The sequence below is a fragment of the Corvus brachyrhynchos genome, unplaced genomic scaffold, assembly GCF_000691975.1.
Source record: "Corvus brachyrhynchos isolate BGI_N302 unplaced genomic scaffold, ASM69197v1 scaffold142, whole genome shotgun sequence".
NCBI classification, from domain to species: domain Eukaryota; kingdom Metazoa; phylum Chordata; class Aves; order Passeriformes; family Corvidae; genus Corvus; species Corvus brachyrhynchos.
In genome coordinates this window covers 9,170,305-9,198,006 of record NW_008237226.1, presented here as the reverse complement: position 1 = coordinate 9,198,006, position 27,702 = coordinate 9,170,305, and the positions used below count along the sequence as shown (strand labels likewise).

The window sequence follows — 27,702 nt, the reverse complement described above, 5'->3', positions numbered from 1 at the left end:
GGCGAGTCGGGGAGTCGCGGGGCGGCCGAGGTGGGGGGAGCCGCGGAACTGGGGGGGGCGTGATGCACGAATGTGTGTCTGGGCGTAGTGGAGGGGCTAAGCTGAAAGTTGTAGCTAGCCGTGCTGTGTTGAATTTGGCACGATGCGTCGCTTTGATTTCCAGTTACTGCCAATTTGCCTCTTCGACCTATATCACTTTGCTCAACCCCAGTCAATGTCCTGATGCCCGGGTTCAAAACGGTGAAGTGCTGAGACATCCAGTGTAGATGCGAACACATCCAGGGCAGGAAACAAAAGATGCAGCTGCAAACTTAGGCTTTAAAGGCTGGTCTTCTTAAACTTTACGTGTTGATGTTACAAGCTCATTCTTGTGTTTTGGGTTTCTTTTGTTTTGGGGTTTTTTGTTTGTTTTTGTTTGTTTTGTGGCCCAGTGTTGTTCTGATTCTTTTTTAAGAACAGTTTTATTTGTCAAAAGTGAATGTAATTACATTTTTCATTTTGTGTGTCCTGTTTTGGAGGTGGATTAAAGGTTTTCTCATCAGATTACTATATCATAAGTATTATTTTTCTATAGATAAACAATCTAAAGAAGATTGTAGGGTCTTCAGTTCTTCAATGTTTGACTTTTTCTAGAAATTTAGGTAGAACTTTGTTAATTTTCAAAAGCAGTTTTATCTGGTTGATGTAAGCTTAGAAAAAAATGGAAAACTTATAAAATCCTATCATAAAATAAAAAAGGCAATGCAACAGGATGGGGAAACCCAATAATTGTAGCAGGAGAAGTAGTCTTTTTAAGTTTTTATAAAAACTACTCAACAGTTTATACTCCCATTTAGGTTAAATGACCTAATGTAGCAAGGTAATAGTTCTTTGCACTTGAATGGTATGGTGCACATATTTAGGAAGTCATTATGCATCCCGAAAAAAATCCATACCAAGAACCTAATACGCATTCCCAAATGACTGGACTTGTGCTATGCTTTATGGATAAAATGACAGGAAATAAGTCCCTTGTTTCTCCCCAAAGTGGTAATTCAGTATTGCTCAGAGCCTGAAATGTCTATCTAGTACAGATGGAGAACAAGCATCAAGAAACATGGGGCATCACAAAGCAGCACCTTCCTCCAGGGGCTTCTCTTATCTCTTGTTCATTTGTCGAGGTAGAAGGACTTTGTTGCTTATCATGGCAGGGAAGGCTTGGAACAATTATTCAACAGTGTGAAATGTTGGTGGAGTGATGTGTTTTACTCTGTGGATTTGAAATATTTGGGTCCAATTGTGTTAATTTAATTTAGGGGCCTGCAAACATCAGAACTTGCTGTTCTTAGGCAGGTTTAGGAAAAAAAACCCCTTTCTTATGTTTTTTTAGGAAGAGGTATATATGAATTTTTACATACCAGGTGAAATAATCTTTCCTAAACACCTATAGGTGTCTTGAACAGTATTCAGTAGCAATGCGTGAATGAACAGATATTTTTTAAGAGTTCATACAGTATGAAAATAATAAAGTTAATTGTTTTGAAGAGCACTAAATATCAGTCTTTTCCTTACAAGGAGGTTCTGCACTGTTACTGCTCTGCAACTGTCATTCAGGTGTCACTATAGCATGGGTCTGGGTACCTCTTCCCTGTGGAATGAGATCACTGGAACAGGAATGAAGAGAATGATGAGAGAGTTGTAGGAAACCTGTTAGAGCAGCATTTTGATAAAGCAGAGTGTAAATAGTACATTTGGGAGTAAAGGTAGTAATAGGTTCATGCTGGAAGCCTTCAGTCAGCTGGCTGGAAAGCTGGACTGGGCTTCTTTTGTTTGGTGTGTGCATGTCAGCAGCACTGAGTTCTTGTGAATGGCACATACAGAATGAAAGATAATAGCTTGAAGTCATGCTTTATATTTAGTGTAATAAAAACTAACAGTATATAGAATAGAATCATGGAATATATCAAGTTTTAAGTGACCCATAAAGATCATTGAGTCCAAATCCCTGCTCCTCACAGGACTACCTAAATCTAAACTGTGTGACTAAGAGCATCATACAGATGCTCCTTGAATATAGATAATATACGATGTATCATTCTCTTTGAATTGTTATGACCTTTATTACATCATTGATAAGGTAAGCCTTCTGCATACAATTTTAACAAGTCTTTTTAAGGCTTTGATTATTTCTGATGTTTCCTTGGTTAAAGTTAACTTTGTTGCAAAGGGCACTTTACATGATATCTATATACACAGAGTAACTTCTCATCCTGTGTCCTGATGAGAGTTGTGGATCCTTGTGAAAAGTAGATGATGAAACATTTCCATCTGTATCTGGAATTATGGAAGAGTGATGATGATTAGAAGGGAGTGGGTTACAGAAACAATTGGTCTTCTTTTGCGGTTTGATGTGAAAATCAAGAGAATTTCAGCCAGACTTTTACCTGTGGAAAGGAGAAGGCACTCGTTTATTTTGAAGTTATGATAAAGTTCTCCCAGTCAAATCTGGGAGACGTCAATAGAGTGCAGTGCTGTGGAAGAAAAGGATGCTGGCCTCCTGAAAGCTCCCTACAGCTTGTTGCTATCCAGTAAGGTTTGCAACCTGCTTCAGCAATTCCCAACTGAGCTTTGCATTACTGTCTAAAGTGAAAAAGATATCAAGAATATGGACTACACCTTGCTTGCTCTGGATGTAATTCCCAATTTTTTTTACACTTGTGCAGAATAGGTTCCAAGTGTTATTCTGAAGGAACTACAGCATTTCACAACCAGTTTAATCAATAGAAGCTGGTATAAAAGGTTAAAATCAATCTTTTTTGTGACAAGAATTCCACATAAAGGGTCTCTTGGCCTTCAGTTGTGAGTTTCTTCAGTCAGTTTATTGTTTACTGTGGCACTTACGAAATAATTAGTAACAGTAATAGAAGGCTTAAGGCTTGTCTGTAATTTTAGTTTTTCATAACAGTACTTTATTAATAATTTTCTCTTTGGGGACTACTTTTATAGCTAAACTAGCAAATTGACAGTACTGGAAAGCTGAAGAAGAGACATGCTGGGTTTCACTGAGAAGAGTTTGATGTTCGTAGTTATTTTTAATGCCTTGCCTAAAAGAGTGAAAAAAAGTTTAAAATTAGGGCTTTGAAACTAGTATCTTGATTTTGTCAACTTGACCTAGTTTTCAGTACACTAATAATGCTCTTACTTGGATAGAAATGATCAGATGCAGGTAAAATATTTAGGCTAATTTCGGAAGTTGAGAAGTAACTATTCATTTATTTAGTTGGAATTGAGATGAGTAACTGTCCCCAAACACCCTGTAAAACAGCTTTATGCAATGTAGAACACATTTTCTTTTTAAATTATTTCTGAAGAAAATAAAAGGCTTCTCTGAATAATGTTTGCAGCAGTTTAGCCCTGAAGGGATATAGTTAGTTTGCCACAAGTTTAAAAGCTTAACAAATGTAAGTATTTGGAGGCTGTTTAATTATTTCTTGTCCTACCCCTCAATACAAGTTTGGAATGTAAGTATACAACTCTTTGTTGTATACTTTTGTTTGACACAATTGTTTTGCCCTAAATGATTTTTTGAAAAGTAAATAAAACAAAGACAAGCAAAGTTGTAGACATGTTTGTCAGTTCAGTGTTACCAATTAGACTTTAGCTTTATGTTTTTAGATGTTTGTTGTTTACCATAGTAAATCATGACTAAAATGACCTCTAGATACTTCCTTGTTCTCTGTTAAGGATTTTAGGACTTTTTTTATGCTGGGAGAAATATTTAGTTAATACAAATGCCATGAATTATTTAATCATCGTTAGTTTGATTTTCAGCCACATTTTGATTACTTGGTTTGGAATTGTTACTTTTTTCATTAGACATTCAATGAGATGTCTAGTGTTCAGTAGTTGTAATAAGAAGCTCAGTCTCTAGTCCTTGCAGTAGTACCAATCTCAATAGAGATGTGATGAAAATTTTCACAAAAGTTTATGTTGGTGCATCCAAATCTGTGAGCCTTCTGCGTGACGTGGTGTTTCGCTTGCCTTTTGGGTTGCCTTGTAGATATTATGAAGCATTCCAATGTGTTGGTGGTTTAGTCAGGGAATAGAGAAAACTCAGTTAATAGAAATGTCATTGTTTTCTCCTTTGTCTTTTAAAGCATCTTGTGTAAAGTAAAAGCAACGAGTCAAATTTATTCTCTTTGATCTAAATTTGTCCCCAGGTGGACGCTTCTGATTTATACACTGGTTCGAGTTTGGAAATTACCTGAAATCAATCCTGAATGCTCTTGAAGTATACGTGGCATTTCTGTGCAGTCACATATTTGTATGTTTGTGGTCTTAGAAAACGGTTAAGCCAAATTTCAGTGAAATAGAGGAATGGCAAATAGTAAGGCAGATGTATCAGCCTAGGAGAGAATCCCAGATGGTGTGAAATCAGCAAGTTTTCCTGTCTTCTCTTCTGAAAGGAAAAGTAGTGTTTTCTTGTAAATCTGGACTACAGAGATTATGGCCTAGAAATAAGAATATGAACCCCTGTGTCCCAAGACTCAAGGGTCTGCTGCTGTTTTTGCCTCTTTAATTGTGGATTTTCTCCTGTTTCCTGCATGAATTTATGAATTAATCAAGTGAATGGGAAGCAATATTATCCCAGAAATAGGTTTTAAGAAGGGAAGAAAGAAAAAAGAGAATAAACAAACAAAAAAAAAAGAGATATCAATTTTTTGGCTATAAATGTTACTGGAGTAGATGAAAACTGAAAAATATGTGATTAGAGGCAGGAATGAATTAAGCATGCAAAAGGAAATCTAATGCTTAGCTTTTTTTTCTTTTTCAAGATTAGTCTTCAAGGAAAACTTTTTCTAAAATTCAAAATTTAAAAGAAACCAAGGTAGTGAATTCTGTTAAAATGTTTTAGGTTTAGAAATGTAAAACTTCAATTAATCTCCCTTCTGTAACCAGAATGCTGCTTTCGTACACCCCTAGAATATTTTCCTCAGTATCTTTACTTTGTCTATTTCTTTCAATTTTGATAATTTGGTCATCATTTAGAAATAAAGTTTTAAAAATACGCATTAATGGGTCTATTCTGTCTTTTTTTAAATATCTAAATACCATCTGGTTACCTTCTGTCTCTCCTACTATTACTAATGGAAAGTCAAAAGCACCTGCTGGGGGAAATTTTAATTTTAAGATGAGCATCCTTTATAAGTCAGTTGAAGCACATTCTGGATGTTTCCAGGTCTCTCAATTCATTATAAAGGGTGCCTGGCTGGTGTGAGTCGTTCACAGTTTAAAATCTAATTTTAAGACATCCATCTTTGTGTGAGATAAATTATACCCTTGGATATTTCCTCAGCTAGGAAGGTAAGGAACAATTGAACTCCTAAGAATGTATCAAATCTTCTCCATGCATTACTGATTATAAACACAAAGTAAAATAGCCTTAAAACAGTGGTTCATTAGAATGGGCCACATACCAGAAGTTAAGTATCAAAGGACCTATTTTTAAACGTATCTAAATAAACAAGTAGTCTGGAGCATTTCTGTTTTTCTTCATGTCCCAAAAACATGACTATGGTATGTTTTTATCAAAAAGTCTGTCTTAATTCGTTATCGATATAAAATATTCCAGCAGTGCTTTTTAATGAAAAATAAAATTACAGGCTTTTCTAAAAATTCTGGATTTACTTTGAAACTATGAAACATAACTTAGGCATTTAGGTTTACTTTGTTCTACATGTCATACGCATTGAAAAACTACTACATCTCTGATAAGGTTTATCTTCATAAGCTGTTGTAAATTAGAGTTGTGTAGTGCTGCAGCTACTTCTGCTCAGGAAGTACAGTGGGTCATTTTGCCTGTTTTTACTTTAAAAGCACCAATGAAGAATTTGTGTTCAAACAGCCCGACAACTTCTATGTCAAAGAATTCAAACCTTCTAAACAATATGATGTCTTATATAACAGAGATATAAAAATTTGCATTGCTCTTTGTTAGGCTTAGTGCTGTTGACACAACTTATTTCATGAAAGTAGAATGACTGGGGTAATCCTGGGGAAACTCCCAGATTTGAATATGAGATGATGTTAAAAGTAGTATAGTACTCTGATAAGAATATTCTTTTACTTCCTCTTTAAATTTAAAATTCCCAGTGGTTATTTTGTTTTCCTCGCATTGGAAAATATCATGTTCATTTATGAAATGTTTTGCTTTTGTAAATTCAAAACGGTTACTCGTAGAAAAGCCTTATGTTCTGTCACAGACTGTTTCCTATAAATATTCACCCATAAATTACAAAACTGGCTTATATGAGGGTTCAATATAATTTTCTACCCTGTATTGCACAGTACACCAGGGTGGTAATTTTTATATATCTCTGTTGGTGTTGAGAAAAAGAGTGTTGATGAAGATCCAGTACTTGTATCTAGTTGCCTATTCAGTGAACAAGAAGTTGTTCAAGTCTCTTTTAAGAATTTTGTGTGTTCTTATTTAGTTCTGATGAGGTGATGAGGTCAGGGTAGGTCATCTGTCAGTGACAGAAGAATTTGTAGAATCTTACAAATACACTTTTCCAGCTAAAAGAACATATTCAGTCATATTTGAGTGTGGTTTAACAAGCAGGTAGCTGTAAAGGAAACTAACAAGGATATATGGGCTATATAAAAGATCTTATACTTCTGAGAGTGCTCCTTCAGGGTTTAGGCCATACTCCCTCTGACCTTATCTAAGTTCAGGGCATATGCCTGATAACTCTGGTCACTCCATGAAGCTTTTTCATTTTGGATCTTACGTTAGTGACTCAAAATGCTGTCCAGCTGAAGGAAGAGATGACCCTAGTATCCTAGTATGATGATGTATTGAGACAGCGAATTCTGCATGATTAGTCCAGGACCCTAACTAAAAGGATAACAACTCCTATGGGGGTGGAGTAATGCTTTCATCATCTAGAAACCTTGAAAGCTTCTGTAATTCATCCATAATTCATCTACCATCTTAAAGTAAAATGAAATAAAAGCTTTATTTTCAAAATCCAAAATAAACTACTGTGGAACATGGACTTTTAATGACAGCAATTGTAGAACTGAGACATTCTTGCTTTGTTTATTTGTACTAAAATCAGATCAAAATCTATGTATCCTGACAAGTTACAACTCCTTGGATTTGCTGTTCGGTCAAGCTCCAGTTTGTCTTGCATTATTTACATTCTTGGCTGGTTTTCACTGGAGAGCATCACAAGCAGGAAAGGTTTTCCAATTCTTATACATATTTCTTGTCATGTTCTGCAGTTTTCATTCAGATTCAAATGCTTCATCCCTTCCCCATGTAGAGTTCTTTAATTTATTCTGGAAAAGTTTCATTACTCCTCCCCTCGTCTTGTTTACTGCTCTCATTCTTTGGAAATGCAAATATGTATTTGGCAGAGCAGGTGCCATCTCTTTTAAACTGAGAGCAAATTATTAACTCATGAAGGAATAAAATGCTGTTTCTCTCCAGGGAACTTGATGCACATATCCCAATATGAGATCTTGTTGCTGAGCCTTGTGTTTTCATATCAACATGTATGTTGATAGCTATGCTTCATAATAACAAATCAGTATGAATCACATGTGTAGATCATTATTGCATGTTAATATCAAAATTGATTTTCATTCAATTCTATGTTTGAGGGACATGTAGACAGTGTACAGAGGTGCATTGAACCTGTATGTGTACTTTTTTTATGTAACTTAAATGTCTCAAACACTTTAAAGCAGAGTCTTCTACAGCCATTTAAATGTTTTAGGGATATGCAAGAAATGGTGTGGCTGTTTAAAAGAAAGTTCCTTGGGCAAAGCTCAAAGTTTGGAGAGATTTTAAACTGTTAAAAAATCAAGCACCTGAAGTAAGAACAGCTTTGGAAATGATTTTCAAACTGTGGGTGTTGAAGAGGAGAAGATAATACATAGTATTACCTTGTTTTTAACAATGTTGTCATTGATTCTTCAGATTTAACACATACTCCACTGAATATTTCTTTTTAAAGATATCCTAATAGAACTGAAGAAGGGGAGGGGAGGGGAGGGAAGGAAAGGAAGTTCAAGACAGCATAACCTTTCTGACTTAGTACTTTAAAAGCCTCATAATACTACGAAATACTTTAAAATGGTTGTAAACAGCATGATGAAGACTTTACATATCGTTATTAAGTTTATCATGGAGAAGAATCTTGTGTATTGTAGATGGATTCTTTTGAAAGAGTTAATAATGCAGATTACATTCCTCAGTATAGTTGGAGCTGGATTCTGTAAGTGACACCAAGCACAGTTACAACTAAAGGGGATGTTTCCATTGGTTATTATCTAGATATTTTTGAAAACTGTATATTGCCAGTAAAATAATTTGTTTGTATGCCCCTTCTCTGTGTTTGTGGGAAGTATGGGTTGGATATGTGGCAAGTGAACACCCGCACTACATAGTGTGGTAAACATTGTGGCATTTACTTCTTTTTTTTCCAGAGAAAAAATAATTACTAAAAATCAGTTTGTCTGGATTGTTTGTTTGGTTTTTGTTTGTTTCTGGGGGAGTCATACTCTGCACATTGTCCTGAAAGTTCACTGTGGCTTATTTATATCCTTATCAAGGCATTATTAGTGGGGCAGGTGAATGGGATCATTCTTCAGCCTTCTTAAAAGCGTAAGGATAGCTTTACTGTCTGGACTATGGAGTATGATGTCTCCTTACAGTGATTACCAAGCAAAGAATATAAGAATATGCTCAGCATTTCTGGAGTGTTCCTTCAGGTTCCAACACTCTCTACACATTTATTATTTTACAGATATCTGAGATAGACCTGTATAATTTTGAAACTGGAAGAATTCTAGTGTACTCTTATTCTTCGTGTTCTTTTTTGTCCTCTTTTTCCATTTCTACTGTAATCAATTCGCAAATCCAAAAAAGCTCTGCATGTATTCAGAATGCAAGTATACCAGGGATCTATACAATGAAATAAATTTTTTTATCCTAAATTTTGTTCTGAATACTTTTTTTGAATGCTGTTGAGCACTGATCTGATCTTTACTGATTATAATTACAAATTTTTATTTTATTTCTGAGTGGTAGCTCATCAGTGATGAGCTCACTGGTCATCACTTTAAGTGTATTGCTAGGATTTTTTTTATGTGCATTACTTTAGATTTATCAATGCTAAGGTATATGTATCTATTCCAGTGGGAATTGGAGGGTAGCATTAGCAAGCAAGAGAAGGGACAGTTGGACTTAGGATTTAGTACCTATATCATACCTAAATTCTGTTTCAACTCTCTAAATCTTTTCCTGTGCCCATCCATAAAAACACTGTGGAGTCTGTGTTAAGTATTTCACTGGTATGGATATAATAACAACTAGAACAATGACTTGTTAATCCATTGGAAAAGGATTTGTTTTGTTTTTCTTTGTGAATAATATATAGCGAACTTAAAATTATTTAAAAGTTACCCTATGCAACAATCTAATGTGTCACACCTCCTGCATAAATTTACTCATTTAAAGAATTATTAAAACCAAAAATTTTTAAAAATATTTTTGAAATGTTTACATTTTTTTGTTTTTCTGTGTTTGCCAGTCGTCTAATCTTAATCTAATGCAAAATACTCTGCTGCATAGTCCATAGATACTTTGTTAATTTAGAATATGGGTGTGTATATATAAGTATGCATACCTTTGATATGAATTTCTATTGACCACATGCTGAATATGCCAGCAAATATTCATTGCAGTTATGAACATGATTAAATTTATAGCTGTCAGAATCCATCTAACAGTTTAGTTACTTACAGGAATTGCACTTTCAAAGTGGTAGTTAGAGAAACAGTTCCTAACCAAGTGACTAGCCCTAGCTGGGGTCACATTAGATCATAATGAACTCCAGCACATGACAAATGTTTTTATTTAGATCATATGTCCAACAGAAGCAAACTCTGTAATGGGTGTGCTGTGTGTGTATGCATTACTACTAAATATTTGGCATTGTATTGCAATATTTCTATTATCATTATTTTTTTTTTAAATCAACATCACCATGGTCATCCTCTTTTCATATAGCAATGGGAACATGGAGCTGGAGTTGATCACATGGACCATTGTGCCTAGTCATTTACAGCCTCAGGAAATATGTCATTAGATGCCTCATGCAGACTGGGGTTCACTGAGCCTCAATTTTGCACACCCTTACCAAAAGCTGCAGAATGTCTCTATGCAGTCTAGAACATAACTTAAGACTTATAATACAAGACTAAGTCATTAAAACAATAATGTTACAAGAAGAGAGGACTAAATACTCACATAATTTTAGTTTAGAATAAAATCTGATACTATGTCTGTCTGTCTTCTGTGCTCATTTGTGAAGATATTTAAGCAAAGCAGTTACTGTCATATTTTTTAAGGTCTCGTATTTTAAGTTTAAATATTGAAAAAGGTGTAAACAATATTACATCTTACTTTGTAAATGTGACTATTCACACTGGGAGGCTGTTTCCAAGGATTGTACTTCTGTGAATTTAGTGATCACATTTAACTGAAAACAATATATTTCCCATAAATTATTCTGTATGAACTGCTCATCATTATTTGTAATGCTTGTAAATAATAATGCTTATAAATAATAAACTATGTAGCTTGGAATTGCATCTTTTTTTAATCCTTTTAGTAGAAGTTACAATTCTGTGACACATTATATGAATCTAAGAGAAATATTGTCTGGTATTTCATAGTCTGAACTAATGAGATAGACTAGTGCCCCCTGTTAGGTGTACAGTAAGAGAATTTACATTACAAAGAAATCCAAGCAATTTTACAGGAAGATATGTCTTTAGTAAAAGCTATTGAAATGTTCTGGGCTAGTAAAATTAACGAATACTGAATGCTATCGAATGACTCTGTTAGTCCATGGATTAAGAAGGTGAATATGATAAAGCAAGGCAATGGTAAATGAGGAAGGCCCATGCTGTCAGATTCCTGTTACTATTCCTTTTAAAGTTACTTATTCTAAATATATTGAGATATGAGCAATGCTTTTTGAGGTGAAGTTTTGATGAAAAAGTGATGTATAGTTTAAAATCAACGCATCATAATTCTTACTATTGAGGTGTGGCCTCTGGTGTTGTTGTGAGTTTATTTTCTGTATATTTTCTCCGAGCTGTATTTGTGTAATTACCCTCATAGCAGATGCATGGAAAGCAAATGCAGATAGCTTTTAACCTGCTCATAATTTGAGGGAGTTAGATTAGATCATGATGAATTCCTGCCTCTGGAGCTTGAACTTTTTTATTATTTTTCTATTTGTCTTGACCTTACTATATTGAAACTGTTTACAATTCTGTTTTCTAGAAATATGTAGAACACATACATTAATTCTTGGAGAATTAAACTTTCAGTCATCAGTCTGCAGGTACAGCCCTCTGTTCTTGGTCACTGTTGTTTCTGTACACTGCTCTACATTGTGATTAACTGTGCATTACATGATAGGTTTTTTTCTGTTATACAGATGCTATGGTGGTAAGAGTCTTAGAAATATGGAAACATACCAATATAATCAAGAGAATTCTTTAGTAACAGTTATATATTTCTCATACTACATGAAAATACATATTCAATCCTACCTGGAAGTAGGGCTGTAAAATAAGAATGTTAATCTCTATGGGTAAGCTTTTTCCTACACCATAAAATCATAGAGTCAGTGAAATGTGATTCAGGTGAGCTCAGCTCAGAGTTATTTCCCTTATTGTCCACTCTGTTTTATATTTTTTAAAAAACACCTGTTACATTTCCTCAAACAGACCACCAAAAGAGCAGCTGAGGAAACTATGTAACTATTGTAACTATGTCTGCCTTATACTTCATCTTACGTCCTCTGACTGCCTCTGCAGCCCTGGTTTTTTACATCTCTGCTGCTGCTTCCTCCTATTTCCATATCCTTGAGCTGTTCCTGCTTTGCTTTTCCACTCCATGTTGATAATGCACTCCAGAGATTAGGAACTGTGAAGGTGGGACCTGCTTGGGCTCACATCAAATGGTGATAAGGCACTGCTAGTCGTGACTACAGTGGAGGCAACTACAGCAGAGAGAAACTGAATTTCTACTCCACAAGTCAGCTATTTTGTGGGGTTTTTTTGTTTGTTGGTTTTGTTTTGTTTTGTTTTTTGTTTGGTTGGTTTGTTTTGTTTTTGTCATTGTTGTTTGGTTTTGATGGGGTTGGTTTGTTTGGCTTTTGGGGTGTGTGTGTGTGTCCCAAGATTGGGGGAAATTGGCATGTATAGGAAATGAAGGGGGAAAAGAGAAAGCATTGCAATATTTTTTTCCCCTAAATAATTACTTGCAGAGTCAGTGAGAGCTTTTTCCCCACCCACTCTTCTGAAATGGAATTCCAGTAAAACTTGAGGATGCTTTTATGTGTTTGACTTAATTGTGTCTTTTTTTTTTTTTTTTCAATTTCTGCAGACATCTGTTTTGGTTAGTACAGACCTGATACAGGGGGATAGTGAGTTTGCTGGTATCCTTTTACACTGCCCGGATTGTCTTATGCACAGTCACACTTGATTTGCATTTTCTTTCAGTGTGGATTGGCTGTATTTCCATATAAAAATATTTACTTTCCTACTTTGGGTGATTACAGCAGTTAGTGATATGTGAAGAGTCATTCTTCTTTCCTATTTATTAAGTGCTGTGGCTAAAATTTAGCAGTGTGTAAAAGTGAGAAGCTCCTAGGCAAAGTTGCTTAGAGTTGGTTAAGTCTTTGCTTTTCAAATGAAGGAATAGACTGTAGTATTTGTATAAATTACACTCTGAGAATTGCTTCTTTAGACACCCAAAGTGCTACTGCTAAGGATGGTTGTAAGAGAAGATAACAGATTGACTGCCAGAGCAAAGCAGAAGGAAAAGTTGGTAGGAATAACCAGACACAAGCAAATAAAATCTGTCATATTTTTTCCCCCTTTTGTGTGTGTATGTGTGAGAGAGATGTTTAGGACCAGCTTCTTGATAGGTTAAAACACAGTGGTAAATGGTTGTGTGTTTGAGAGAGATTCTGGAAATGCCATTGGGTTTTTTAAAAACCTGTTGACCTGAATGGAAACCTAGTGATCACGTCTTGCTCAGGCAGAGAAGGAAAACTACATCTGCTGATGGGTCCTCTTGTGCTTGATGGGTCCTCTTGAATCACAAGAATGTGAGAATGGGAGGTGGAAGATTCAAGAAGGTCACATTGCTCCCGAAGGGTGAGAGGAGCCAGGGCAGCTCACAGTCTGTGCTCGAGGCAATGTGCTATGGCTTTGGAATGGGTAGAGCAAGGAATGTTTGAGGGCATGAACTAAGCCCCTAGTGAATCTCAGAGCCCAAGAGGAACAAACAAACTCTTGAGGTTAGTGAGTAACATCCAGTCAGAGAGATGTGAAGTGGTGCTCAGAAGAAGGAAGCACACTTGGGATCAAGGATAAATTGGAGGCCTTCATGTCTGGAAGGTGTCAAGGGCATAAAAGGTTCTTTGGCAAGGGAAAAAAGGATGTGTCTTGATGTTGATGTGGCAATTACTGTGATTCCATATCAAGTTAGAAATTTTTAGTGATGTGTTGCATGTCTTTTTTTTTTTATTGCTAGTATTCCAGTTTGGACCTATTTTGACAGGCATATCATCTGCATGACTAAAGCCATTCTAAATATGAAAAAGAAATTCTGCCTTACATCATTCATATTCAAACAAACCCAAGCCAGACCAGTCCCAAACCCAGATCACCCATGTGAAGTGGTATTGCAAAAGCCAGTGACATCCTAATTGTGCTGTGTGGAGGGTGGGAGTTAGATTCAATATACATCTTGGGTATTTTAGAATACCTATTTATATCTATAAAATTTGACTAACAAATACTAGTAATCTAAGAGCATTGGTTGTGCTATGAAAAGATTGGAATTATTAGATAACAGCTGTTTAATGAAGTTCATAGGAACTTTTGTTCTATTTGTCAGTCAGACATGAGACAATATGGAGCTCTACTGATGCAGAAGGTTATTGTTCTTTGGAAAGGGGTTTCAGATGACTTCACCAGGGAATTTCTGGGCAGGTTCCTCTGTATATCTGTTCTAAAGTAACAGCTCTTGTGCAGTGTAAATAAGGATAGTATGCTTCTTTATATAAAGTAATTTTTTATATAATCAGAAATCTGAACTTTATGCATACTTTGGCGTTTTACAGAGATCTCATTTTCAAAAGTAACTAAAGAAGGAAGGTCTTGGTGTTTTTGCAGCATTAAAATTTATAGTTGCACTTTGTGTCAGAGAAATAGTCTTAAAAGAGAGTAGACAATAACAAGACATGACAGTATTTTTTCCTTTCTCAATGTTCTGTAGAGCTGGTGAAGTGCATCTAAGGTATTTGGTGTGATAAAATTTGTTCACAGTGTTGACACAGACTAAAAGAAAGGTCCACTCCCTCCCCCAGTCCATGGGCCTTTGTGTGGCTGTGTCATCTGTACTGTTTGCAGTGTATCTTCTGTAAGGGCTATGATGGCACTGGTCAAATGTGAGGGTAATATTAGACTGTCAGATCCCAAACTTTTTGCTCATGGCCTTCTGGCTTCTCTAGGACTGTGGCTCCATGCCTGCTTACTTTTTCTGACATGGATGATGCTGTTGGCTGTTCTGCTGCTGCCACGGCAGCACAGGGTGTTAGTGGTGGGGTAGTGAGTGGAGGGGAAGGGAGCCAGCAGGACTTGTCTCCTGGGAAAGCTGAGACTCCCCATGCAACCCCTGCATCGTGGGGATCATTACCTGCTCTGCAGCTGTGGAGCTCTTTCCCACGTGTTACTGTCAGTCCATGAACCCTTCTCACCCATTTGGGAATAGATGAATATTAAAGGCATAACTTAGTGGTAATGCTACAGCTTTCTAAATTTTTCAGAACATTTTTTTCATGAAAAGTATTTAAGCTAGGTAAAAAAAGTACTTTGGGACATGTTGTTCCATTTATTTTTTAAGCCTATTCTCCGTAGAAATCACTGGAGAGTTTTTAAAGCAGATGTCTTGATGTGGGCCATTGTAATGCAATGTTCTTTGGAAAATTCTGTGTCTCAGGACAAATTTACCACAAATGGAGCAATCGTGCTGTCCCATAAAAGAGAAGACATGTGTTTTTGCAACATTTGATAGATTGGAAAAGTATGCATAACCCTGCCAACTCTGCAAAGCAAGCAAGTCTGCTATTTTCAGTAAAGTATTTTGGGGCTTTTTGAGTATTTTGAAAATGCTAGTACAGTAACTGCTCTGACTATTCAGGAATACTTAGTACAACCAAAATTTTTAACATTGACAAATACAGTATTATCTGAAATTATGACTCTGAAGAATTCTCCCCTTGAATTTTTGGCAGAAAAAGAATATACAGTTTTTATTAATAACTGTTTACTGGAACATTTTATTTCATATGTATAGATTTTAAGGCCATAAAGCAAAGGAATACTGCATACATACCAAAATAGAAATATCATAGAGTAATCTTTTTGGTTCACAAATAATCAGTGGAAGTATTTATCTTGTCTATTATCTGTGCTAACTTGAGCTTAGTAATTAATTAAGCAACACTATTGTAGGAGATCTGCTGCTTTTTTTTGTGATATCTGTTATTAAATAGACTAGATACATTTTGTGAGTAATTAAAATAGGGATGAAATATGCAAAAGAACGTGAAATGTTACTTATTTTCATCAGAAAATTCTGATGTATCTATATAGAAATATGTATGTTCATAATTTCACCGGTATCATAGGTAGTTTACTAAAATACTAACAAGGACAGGATAACAGTTATGTTAGGTAAACTTATCTTGAATAAAAATGAAAATAGGAAACACAAACATATGGTGTACATATATTTACGACAGTATATTTTACAGTGAATTTTTTAGGTATGCTAAGTCTACGTTTTTAATTCTTCTAAGATGCCAAAAGAAATAATTTGCTTATTTTAGTTGTGCCAAGTTAAGAAGTCTAAGCTAAATCTAGTGATGCAGTTTGTGCCTGGGAACCTTGCTAGCAAACGTTAAACATCTCTAATAATCTCTTGAATAATCTTTTGTTTTGTGTATCTGAGAAGGCCATAATCTGAAAAAGGCTAAATGCGCTGAGTACTCCTTTGCTTCTGAAAGCAGAGGATTTGGCATTTTGCAGTTCGGTATTCCAAGCAGTTTCAGCTTTTTCATAATTTCTCTTTACTCTTCTTTGGGTACATACCTTTTCTTCCCTCATGGGGAAAGACAGCACAGTAGTTGAGATTCAGGACAAGGTGACCTGTATTTGGCTTTGGCACACTGTTCAGAATCCCCATTTTCCTTTTTTTTAGGATGCTTTTACTGGGACAAACAAGTGGATAGATTAGGTGTGTTTCTGGTCCCTGGGGTGTAGGCTCAGCCCTGGGCACCTCCTCCCAGTACCATTTTGGATGAAGCTTGGCTTGTGCTGGTCCAGCTCTGAGAAGGAGGAGTGGTGCTGCTGGAACTGGATAGGAGTCATGATGTTTTCTAACCAGGTTCCCAGCATGGGAGACTGGAAAACCAGGACCCTGAAGCAAACCACAGTATAAACCTCAAGTAATTTAAAAAGAGCCCCATATTTCTGGAATGGTGTTATTATTGTGTTTATGTAGTTAAATCTGTAAGTGACAAGGTTTCATCAGAAGTATCTACTTCCTTTGAACTACATCATGTTTTAATTAATGGTGTATTAACTAAAGCTAGCTGTACATGAGAGGGAATTTTAATTAAAATTCTATGGCTTGCTTAATTAGATATCAGTGATAATTTTTATAATCTATAACTTTATTTTAAGTTATTAAGTATATTTTTTAGGCATTTAGACTTAAATTTGCCACTTCCAAATTGATATGATAGACAAAAATAAAGCTGTTAGGAAGTACAACTGTTTTGTTGACTTGCATAAATTAGCACTGTTTATGTGTTTAAATATATTCAGTTACAAATCTCAGTTCAGTTCCTGACTTTTCCACACATGCTTCCTGTGTGATAGTGAGCAAATTATTTAAGAACAAATGTTTCAGTGTATCTAGTGACTTTGAAATGCAATAATTAATGTCAGCTGAAATCTAGTCTTTTGTTAAAATTCACCAGTAGGTCTATATTAATTTTTAGGAATTTCAGTTCTTCACTTCCCTTCTGTAAATTGGGATATTTCTCTTTTTCTTATTTTCTAGTCCTTGTACTTAAAAGAAGGCTGGTCTGTACCATTGTCCTGTTTGTGATATAGCCACAGAATCATACAACAGTATGGGTTGGAAAGGACCTTATAGGCCATGTGGTTTCAAACCCCCAACCCCCACCCCCAACCATCGTTAAGGACACCTTCCACTAGACCAAGCTGCTCAAAGCCCCATCCAACCTGACCTTGAATATTTCTGGGGCTGAGTCATCCATCACCTCTCTGGGCGACCTGTTCCAGTGCTTCACCACTCACGTTGTAAGGAATTTCTTCCTAATATCTAATCTAAACCCACCCTCTGTCAGTTTCAAGTTCCCCTTGTCCTATCACTACCTGTGCTTGTAAAAAGTCGTCTTTCTTGTAGGATCCCTGTGGTTACCGGGAGGCTGCTTCATGATCTCCTCTTCTCCAACCAACAACCCCAACTTTCTCTGTCCTCATAGAAGAGGGACTCCAGCCCTCTAATCGTCTTGTGTCCCTTCTCTGGACTCACTGCAGTAGGTCCATGTCCATGTCTGGGGCTTCAGAAGAGGATGCGGCACTCCAGGTGGGGTCTCACCAGAGTAGAGCAGAGGGGCAGAATCCCGTCCCTTGCCCTGCTGGCTGTGCTGCTTTGGATGCAGCCCAGGATACAGCTGGCTTTCTGGGCTGCAGGTGCACACTGTTGGGTCATGTCATGCTTCTTGTCCATGAAAACCCCAAGTCTTCCTCCCCAGGGCTACTCTCAATCCATTCTCTGTCCAGCCTGTATTTGTGCTTGAAACTGCCCTGACCAAGGTTTGGGACCTTGCACTTGATCTTGTTGAACTTGATGAGGTTTGCATGGACCCACCTCATAAGCCTTTCAAAGTCCCCCTGGATGGCATTCTTCCCCTCCAGTGCATAACCCTTATCTCAGTTTCTTCTTTTATAATGCAAGCATATAACTACTAATTATGTTGTTATTACTTGACATTTTTCACCTGTTCCATTGGTCTAGCCAGGTTGTAAAGAATGAGCAGAAAAATGAAGTGGATTTAGACACTGAATGTCAGAGTGCAGACACTGTAATTTGGGTCAGAAAAGCAATAGATTCCCCAGGCTGCATAATTCCAATTGCCCAGTTCATTTTAACTCTGGGATTTCTGCCTGTCCAGTCTAAGCAGCTAAGTGTAAACAATAGTACCTCAAATCCTGAATCACAGATTTGTATAGATGCACATCACCTGAGAGTGAATAATCTTTCTCTGTGGTGATTTTTGTTTGTTTGATTTTTCTTCTTGTAGCTAATAGTAATTTTTTCTTGGGTAAAACACCCCATGTTATATGGCATGCCTCGAATGAGAAAACAGAGGGGCTATTTTGGTTTACTGCAAGTATAAGTAAAACCTTTTAATTATGAAAGTTACTGGGGTGCAGCAAAATCAGTTCCGTGAATATCCATTGGAACATATAAGCAAGTTTATTTTAAGTTAATTTTATATTTTTGAAGTTGGAGGGTTTATGAGGCTTTAGCCAATCTTTGGTGAAGGTTCTCAGAATATAAAACTTCTGTTTCGTGAGGAAGTCTAACTTTATCATTTAAAATGCAACCTTTGGAAAAAGAACTTCTTATGGAATGGTTTTAAATAACAAATTTAAATAGAATATTTTTGCTCTCTTTTTTTTTTAAATGACGTGAGCTATACCAAAATTGGATGACATTAGTAAACCAAGTGACTTACAGATTACATAGCTGTGATATCCTTGTGATACAAAGAGGGTAAAAGTAGATCAGACCCTTTTAGGCTTATTTCATATGTAGAAGGATTCAATTGTGCATATTTTAATGCAGGGCATGTGAAAGGAATGACTCATAATTAACAAATCACTTAGTAAAGTTAAACAGATATTCTTTACTGTGAGGCACTGGAACTGGTGAGGCTCTGGGCGCTGCCCAGAAAAGTTGTAGATACCCCATCCCTGGAAGTGTTCAAGGGCAGGTTAGATGGGTCTCTATGAAATCTGGTCTACTGAAAGGTGTCCCTGCCCTTGGCAGGGGTGTTGAAACTAGATAATCTTCAAGGACCCTTCCAACCCAAGCCATTCTATGATTTCTATTAACATAGCTGTTTTTTAAATTCACACATTCTACAATTAATGAAAGTGAATTTTACATGGGTGGCTCCTGGGAAATGTTTTAGAAGTACATCCTCTGCCTGGTGGTAAGAGTAGAGCACACAAGGGACTTTGGAAAATCTCTTCATTTGAAAACTTTCATGGATTGAATCAGAATGGTAGAACAGAAAATAATTCTTAACCCCTAAAAAGCCTGCTTTTAAAAAATTGTTTTCATATTCTGTCTTGCAAGATTTCAATGGACTTCACGCTCGGTAATATAAATGTTTCATATGCAGCCTTCTCATAAAGCATCTAGACCTTTAGTGATGACTTTGTACAAGTACATGGAAGAACTATTACAGTAGTTGCTAAGTACCAACTGAGCTTTATAAAGCAAATACAGGGTAAAAAGGTTGAAAACCAATGAAAGATGAAATGTGACTTAACAAGCTTGTGCCTATTCATAACTTACAAGGTTTCTTTCATAGTTTCTCTTTAGTAATACAAAGCTGAGCATAAATATTGTAGGTAATTTTGCCATTTTTAGGATCATATGGAAGTTCTACAGGGCCAATTTTTAAACAGTGTAAAACAAATTTTAGACATTTCTATTTGAGACACCTTTGTTTCAGTGAGTAGACCTTCAGTTGGCTTAAGGTAGTTATACAGGTATGTTCTAAAAGTTAAGTTTTAGAATCATAAAGTTTGAAGCAAAGGAAACAACTAAGAAGAATATGAACATCTGACTTGCAATGCATCAAGTGCAGTGTGTTCATCCCAGTGCTTTGGCTGAGAAACCAACAAAACCAATAAAAAGGATTTCAGGTTGAAGGCAGAAAGGCTTCTATAGATGTGAAATAGTGTAATAGATACAGGTTTGCAATTGTTTGCAATTAATGGTGCTGCTATTCAAGTTAAGAATATAAATTCATGGAGGTAGTACATCTCTAATTAGTATTACCAGGAGTGTAGTGCTCTTACGTGGTGCTTCTGTTCTGTGTGGGAGTGGAGTCCAGAAGATTGAATCATGTAATTATTTCTCATATAGAAGCACAAATGTAGTGTTATCTGGTTGCCATCCGTTTTATTATACTTTTTTTTTTTTTGTAATTGACAAGGAATTCTTCAACAATTTAAGCACAGAAACAACAATGAATCATTGAGTTTCTTTTTGTGTTTGTGTATTTATTCTACTTGCTTCACTTTATTACCGTCTTTGATTTCTGGCTTTTCATTAGTTACCGTATTCTAATATATAAGCCTTTTTGATGTAAGGCTTAAAAATATATTCAAAATAGACTAAATGTTTTCATTCCTCACTAGATGTATTTGTTTACTTATTTTGAAAGAAAATGGAAGGAAATATATAAAACATTGTGTATGTTTTGCTTTTAAAAACTATGGTAAAATTGAATTGCACAAAAAATGATTATTTGTTTGAATAATGATGTTTATGATTCAGAAGTAAGCATATAGATGATTTTTAGTTTATGACAAATATAGTAATAGCAGAAAAAGGCTGACCTACACTGTAAAAGTGTTCCAATATGAAGATTATTTAGTAGTTGTTTGGCTCTTGACTACAATTTGTGGGTAGGATTAAAACTCCCTTGGGCAAAATCCTGTGGATCCCCAGGGGAATTGCAGAGGATGAGGAAACACAAGCGTCAACATTCAGCAAAGTCAGGGGAAATTGTTTCAAATTTCAAGTGAAAGTCTTACTAAGCAGGTTCAGGTTTTTTTTATCCAACAAATGCACTTTTAAGGCAAGTTGCCCGCTGGAGTAAAATAATACTTTCCATGTGTTTATCCTGTGTCTCTTTTCAGGTATATTTGGGCATAGTTTATTACTGTATCTAAGCAGGTTGTCCCCAAGTTTATCAGTAGTATAGGCAAAAGGAACTGGAATGTGACAAATTTGGACATTTGTCTTCACAGGCTGGTGAAGACAGGCTGTGCTGTTGCCCTCAAGATGTCAGGAGGGGCAAAGTCCCGCCAGTGTCCCCCCAGCATATATTTAGCAGTCTATAGACAAAGCAGGCAAAACCAAAACCAAATCCTGAAGGGATATATTTGTGCATTCCAGACCTGCAATAGGAGAACAGCTACCCTTTTCCCTTGAACTATGTAACACTGTAGCATAAGTTAAAATCAGTCTTAGCCTTCACTTAGCTTGAAGTTTCCTGCATCTGTTCTCAGTCTTGAACAAAGGCTTGTTTCTGAAAGCTTCATGTGTTCTGCCAGTCCTACTCTTGTCCTATCTATAGAAAATCATACATACAATAGCAATAATTTCAGTGTCAAGGACTACTGTGTAAAAACATAACCTAAATCTGAGGAAAATTAATTGCAACATTTAAAGAGAGAAAATAATTAGGTAGAATTCCAGAGAAAAACCTGCTAGAAAAAGATAACAGAAATGCACAGCCTCTCTCAAGAGAAAAAGTGTATTTAAAATGCAAGCATAGTATAAGCTAGCTCAGACAAAGGATTCCCAAGGGAAAAAGGAGACAGGATCTACTTTTTTTCTTCTTCCCTTTAAGATGGGAAAAACACTGGGAAACTCTAATTAACAAAAGTGAACTTTCGTATTGAAAACTGAACACCATGGAAAATGAACGCAAACTTAAGTTGTTTAAAACTGTAATTATGTAACTTTGTCAATTAAAAATGCAATCAAATACCAATTTTTAGTTGTTAAAAATTCCATGGGAATATTGGCACTTCTTACCTACAAAGCATTCTGAAGTAAGTAATATACTGAGTCAGTAGATGGAGGACATAAATTTCACTGTTGTCTTCTCATACTCCCCTGAAAAAAAATCAGCGCAGTTAACCATGAAGATGTAGGGTTTTCGCATCTGAAAGATGGGGCAATGTGTTAAAGTCTTTAAGTTGGTATGTCTGGCTGGGTGGGATGGACAGTCAAACAAACAAATGAAGGACCCTCAGTCAGAAAATGCACTTCTCTCCCTGAATAGACCTCTAGAGAGTAGTTCTGCAAATGCCAGTTCTCTGTCTCAGTTTACTCAATGGCAGTATATGAACTACAGGGAAGTATTTAATGATTTTAAAAGAGACTGATAAGGTGTGATAAGAGACTGATAAGGTGTGTTTATGCTGTAGAAGGATGTGAGGCCAAGCCACCTTTAAGCAATAGTTTCTGGTATTGAGAGCTGTGGACCTGTGACATCCTGGCATTCAGCATCCCTTGGACATGTGTGCAGGAGGTCAGGCAGAGGTGCAGAGCCTGCTCTGATGCTTGTGGTGCTGAGCCAACTTGGATCTTCCCTTCTGGCTTTGTTTCAGTAAAACTGCCTTACTCGGGCTCTGCTTGTGCATCCACATCTCTAGTGTCAGTATGGACACCATCAGAGCAAATTCTAGGAACACGCAAATGGCAATGCTCACTGATCCTTCACAAACCCAGAAGTTATTGTCTTCTTGGAGATGAATTTGAATGGGTCAGGAATTTTCTGGGTGAATAGGGGAATTGTGCTTTGAGATGCTGCTGCCACCACATAGTTTACTTCAGGTGCAGATATGCATTCTTATAGGTGAGGGGCTGCCTTATTTTGATAACCCATTTGGTATCTCACTATCGCTGAACTCTTTTATAGTAAAGCTAATGAAGAAATACAAAACCATTTGTAGTTGTCTAGAAGGCTCCACACTATCCCAGTGGAGAGTGACATAGTGCCAGCTATTCATATCCCAGGACTGCAATAATTTAATCAACTTCTCCATACAGCTCTCTCCCTAGGGGGGGAAAAAAAAAAAAAATTCCACATAATAGAAAACAATCTAGCATGAACTTCTCCTATGAAATCCTTTAACCTGCCTGCTAACCTGATCTTTATTCTCTGTACAGATTTTCTATTGATTAAATTAGGTTCATATTTTCACAAGTTATTTATAAGGAATTCCAGTGCCCTGTTCCCAGTTTATTTTAAAATTGCGCAAAGCATTTGAATGAGGACAGCAGTTAACAAATCTTTTCCTCTAAGGCTGTGGAACATTTTTGTCACAAGACTAAAGAACATTTCTTCAAAGACTTATTTCCGAGCATGAAGTAGGAATTTCTGCCCCAGGAAATTATGGATCATCAGGATTCTTCCCCAGTTGTAAATTACGCTTTTCAGCTTTGCTTTCCTGTAGTGTAATCACCCCTAGAGCACCTAAATATGGAGAGATTAATTAAATCCAACAATTAAACACAAAAAATCCCTGTAGTTTATTGCCAACAAAAGTTAATTGTTAGGCAGAATTTAGAGGTTGCCCCATGTGAGGGAAAGGAAAGAGGAAGAACACATGGCAGGTAATAGTCAAAGACCTTCACCTCTGTTGATATGGGTGGAGATACTTGTGGTGCTGGTTGTGGGGAGGTCTATGTGGAGCTCATATTGAGTGATGCACTTCTGGAGCTGGCTTTCTTGGGGAAGATGGCAGATGCATGCTTTGGAAGACAGAGATTGTCCCCAGAATGTTTAATCTATGATGCTCCAGATTTTGAAGGAGTTTCAGTGGATATGTAGAAATAATGGTGAGCAATATGGAAAGAATTTTTTGAGTGATCGATTAATCCTTCCATCAGAGTGATTTATCTAGTGGACAGCCTAATGTGCTTTGTTACAGAGAACTTACCATAAATTACACAGATATACCTATAAAAGCCAGTGCTTTCTGTCCCAGATTGCTTTTCTCCATTTATTAAAGACTATCAGTCATCAGCTTTGGTGATTCAGCCTTCTTTTAATGCTTTTAATATTCAAATAGCATATATTTTTAAAATTCACCAATTTCAAAATACTACCCACTGTCTAGAAATCTTTTTATCTGAACAGTTTATCTTCTACTTTTTGTTGGGGTCAATTTTTTTTCTCTCTTTTTTTTTACGCCTCCTAGTTTCAATATGTTTATAATTAGTCACTTATACAATCAAAATATTATTCAATGTGATCATTTAGTCATTAAAAAAATGGTTTTAAATTTTAGTGGCCCTGTGGAAAAATTTGCTTGTTTAGTCATTGATGTAAAATAGTAGGAAGGATGAGTAACTCCTCAACTTTTCTCTTCCAATTTTCACTTTTTAAATCCTAAAATTTTTTTCCTGAAATTGTTACCGAGATGTTTTAAACATTGGGAACAGTTCCATGACTCTCACTTGGAGGAGATTTTTGAATTATGTACTACTTGTCTCGTAAGCATAAATTAAATTCCAGTGGTGTTTTTTTGATTTTTAGTTTGTTCAGCTGTATTATTTAAAGAAAGAAAAAAGCCTTTATAGACTTGTGATGAATCAGCAAAAATATGTTGTGGTATTTCCTTGTACCAGAGTCTCCTCAGGTTTCATTTATTTCAATATTTCTTTTAGTGAAGAAAACACTGAGAAATTTGAATGTAGTTCTTCTGACTTGGTAGGTAATTAATGTAACAACCTGGAAATAGCAAACCTAGGAGTTTTAAAATTTAAGGTCAGTCAGAAGTTGCTTTTAAAGAATTCATATGATGAAGTTAAGGTACATGAAGGGTGTCCTGGTTTTGGCTAGGATAGGGTTAGTTTTAAACTTAGCAGATGGTACAGAGCTGTGTTTTGGATTTAGTATGAAAATTATGCTGATAACACAGTGTTTAGTTGTTGCTAAGTAGTGCTTACCCTAAGTCAAGGACTTTTCAGTTTCCCATGCTCTGCCAGTGAGGAGCTGCACAAGGAGCAGGGAGGGAGCATAGCCAGGGCAGCTGGCCAGAGGGATATTCCATATCATGGACTGTCATGCTCAGGGTATAAACTGGGAGGAATTGGCTGATCGCTGCTCAGGAGAGGCTGATTGGTTCTCAGGTGAGCAACTGTATTGTGCATCACTTGTTTCCCTTGGGTTTTATTTCACTCTCTCCTTTTGGTATCTCTCTTTTCATTAACGTTATTCTTAACAAATTTGCTTCAGTTATTAAACTGCTCTTAAATCAATCCTAACTATACTCAGTGACGTGGCTGTCTTGCATTCTGATCAGTTTTTATCAGTGCTTGGTTTTTGTTGCTAATATTTTTCCCTGTCACAAACTGTAGTATTGGTGAAATATTTTCACAAACATTCAAGTATTCTGCTTACCATGCCACAATAGGGTTTGTGTTGCATGTCTTCTTAGTGTTTACTGATATATTCCATATAAATAATTCAAGAAAGTGAATTTGAATGATTGCTTCTCTGAGGAATACAGTCCATATCTTTGTATTAAAATTTAAATGGATGTTTTTACATGTCCCAGACTAGTACACCTGGGAATAAAGTAGTCAATAAAACAAGTGGGCTTTTGAGTTGTGCTGGTCACTTCTTTAAAGGGGAGAGATTTTCAGTTTGATAAGGAAACTGTCAGTGATTTCAGTGTGTCAATGTTTATAGTTTATATTTCAGAATTGTTTAATTTACATCAGTAAACATCCTTTACTAAATTGAAAAAAAAAAGTGTACTACCGAAAAGACTTTATACTAAATACAGTGCAAAACCAAGGGATGTTGTTATGTAAAATATGCAACTTAAATTACATTACTTCTTTATTTGGAAGTAAAGAAACCAGAATGGTGGTGATTAGCAGATATTTTGGTTGGATTTCTTGCCCATCAAACTCTTCATACTAAGCTTTCAACAATGCAAATTTGGGGTATTTCTGACATCAGAGACATTGTTCTCTACAAAGTGTAAAATCCATTGCAGGAACACCTACACATGTCTTGTTTATCTGTACATAATGCCTGCATTTCCAGGCAAGAAATTAATGATTGTTAGCATGGGTTTTTTTTTGGAGAACAGAGAAAAGTTTCAGGCATGCATGTAAGCATTTGTTATCTGATATGTAAAAATTCTCCTTTGGAAAATCCATGATGTCACCCACACTGAAAATCACAGGATCTAGCTAACCATGGCGAAAGTGTAGGGCCCTGCTGAAGAAAATACCAAGTACATTCTGTACAGAAAAGCTCCTGAAAGGCATAATTGCTGCAGCCTCCATAGCAATTAAGGTATAAAATATTCTGTGTTATTTGTTCCTATTGTTCAGGCAAAAATCATTAATCAGTCCTGTTGTGGAAATCTGTAGTTTCTGTGGAAGGAAACTTGCTATAGCTCTACCCGGTGCCTCCTTTATGGAGTAACTGTGAATTGAGGAAATTGCATGTGAGATGTACTTTGGGGAAGGGCTGGTAGAAAGCAAACGATGGCTGAGCAAATCCAAAAGCCAGTTTCTGGGCTGTTCTAAGTTTCCCTGTTATGGTAATTAGAAATAAGTCCCTTAAGGCATGCATTAAGATGAATGTCATGCTTTCGGATGCAGCAGTGAGGTTGGACCTCAAAAGAAACTCCCGTCTTTCAGGGAGTTGTGTTGGGTTGGTTGAGAAACTGGACATGTCTCCATGGGCCGAAGTTCAAAGCTGAAACTGGTGTTGTTGATCAGTTTTGTAGGACTGATGTAATTTTTTTTTCTCCAAATACTCTCCAAAAACTCCTCTTTCCTTGCAAGGAGGACTGTATAACGTAAATGAGATGGAGTCGTGAGGTTGGTATCTAGGGAATTTGCCTTTATGTTTGGGTTTTTTTCCTCCATTGAATATTCCTTTTTCTTTTCTCAGCCTGGCTTCTGTAGAGCAGCTGAGGATTTTGGTGGCATGGGGAATTCCTGGAAATCTAAGTTTGTTAGCAATGTTGGCTGAATGCTAAGTAATTTGATTTGTATAATTTTTAACAAAGCTTTGCTTCCTAGTTTGGGTATGTGGCCTCGTAGGAATCCTGACAGAACACTTAATAAACTTTCAAATTCAGAAAGGAAAACATGTTATGAGAAGGAGACTGGAATTCTAAGACTCATTATAGTCAATGGCTAGAGGAGGAAGATTTTTTTACATTTCTTTTTGTGATTAAATGAATGGTTTATTAATGTAGTGTTTCTAGTTTCTCTTATTTGTTAGGCCTGCTTTGTGTCTGGTTGAGAGGGCAGTGAAGCTTGCCTAAGTGTATGTTAACAAAATGCACACACAGATCTAAGTTACCCAGAATTTTTTTCAATCTCTTAGAGGATTGCTGGAAAGTTCCGTACCTGACCTTGTATGTATTTTAACTGTATGCTGTGTTGTGTTCTTCTAAGTAATTTATCTCTGCATGAACAGGTCAAATCACTCAGTGTGATCTGTTTAGAGCTGCTGATCTTTATTTTGCTTCACAGCAAGCACATTTGATTAATGTTGTAGTTCAAGATTCTTTTTTTCCTATGTGGCAGTATTATTGCTGTTACTACTTTCCTCTTCATATACTTATGTATAGGTTTCTCAATGCATGGCCTTCCTGGAGTACTTAAAGAGCACTACTTAAGTATAAAGAAGTGAATTTATATTAAACACTTCTGAAAAAGATGATATA

At 36.3% G+C, this 27,702-nt stretch overlaps 1 protein-coding gene across 9 annotated transcripts in view; it reads left to right on the top strand.

Annotated features, from left to right (window-relative positions):
* DGKB (diacylglycerol kinase beta) overlaps positions 1–27,702 on the top strand; it is a 381,330-nt gene that overhangs the window by 46,543 nt on the left and 307,085 nt on the right. For 2 of the 9 annotated variants that reach the window (XM_017729363.1, XM_017729362.1), the window contains exons 1-2: positions 17,258–17,472; positions 17,579–17,761. The exons of 1 other annotated variant lie outside the window; for it this stretch is intronic. The gene's annotated coding sequence lies outside the window, so the exon portion shown is untranslated. Of the gene's footprint in view, positions 1–17,257; positions 17,473–17,578; positions 17,762–25,063; positions 25,133–27,702 lie in introns of those variants that run through there. 6 more of the 9 variants (XM_017729357.1, XM_017729355.1, XM_017729360.1 and 3 more) reach the window with 4 other exon arrangements.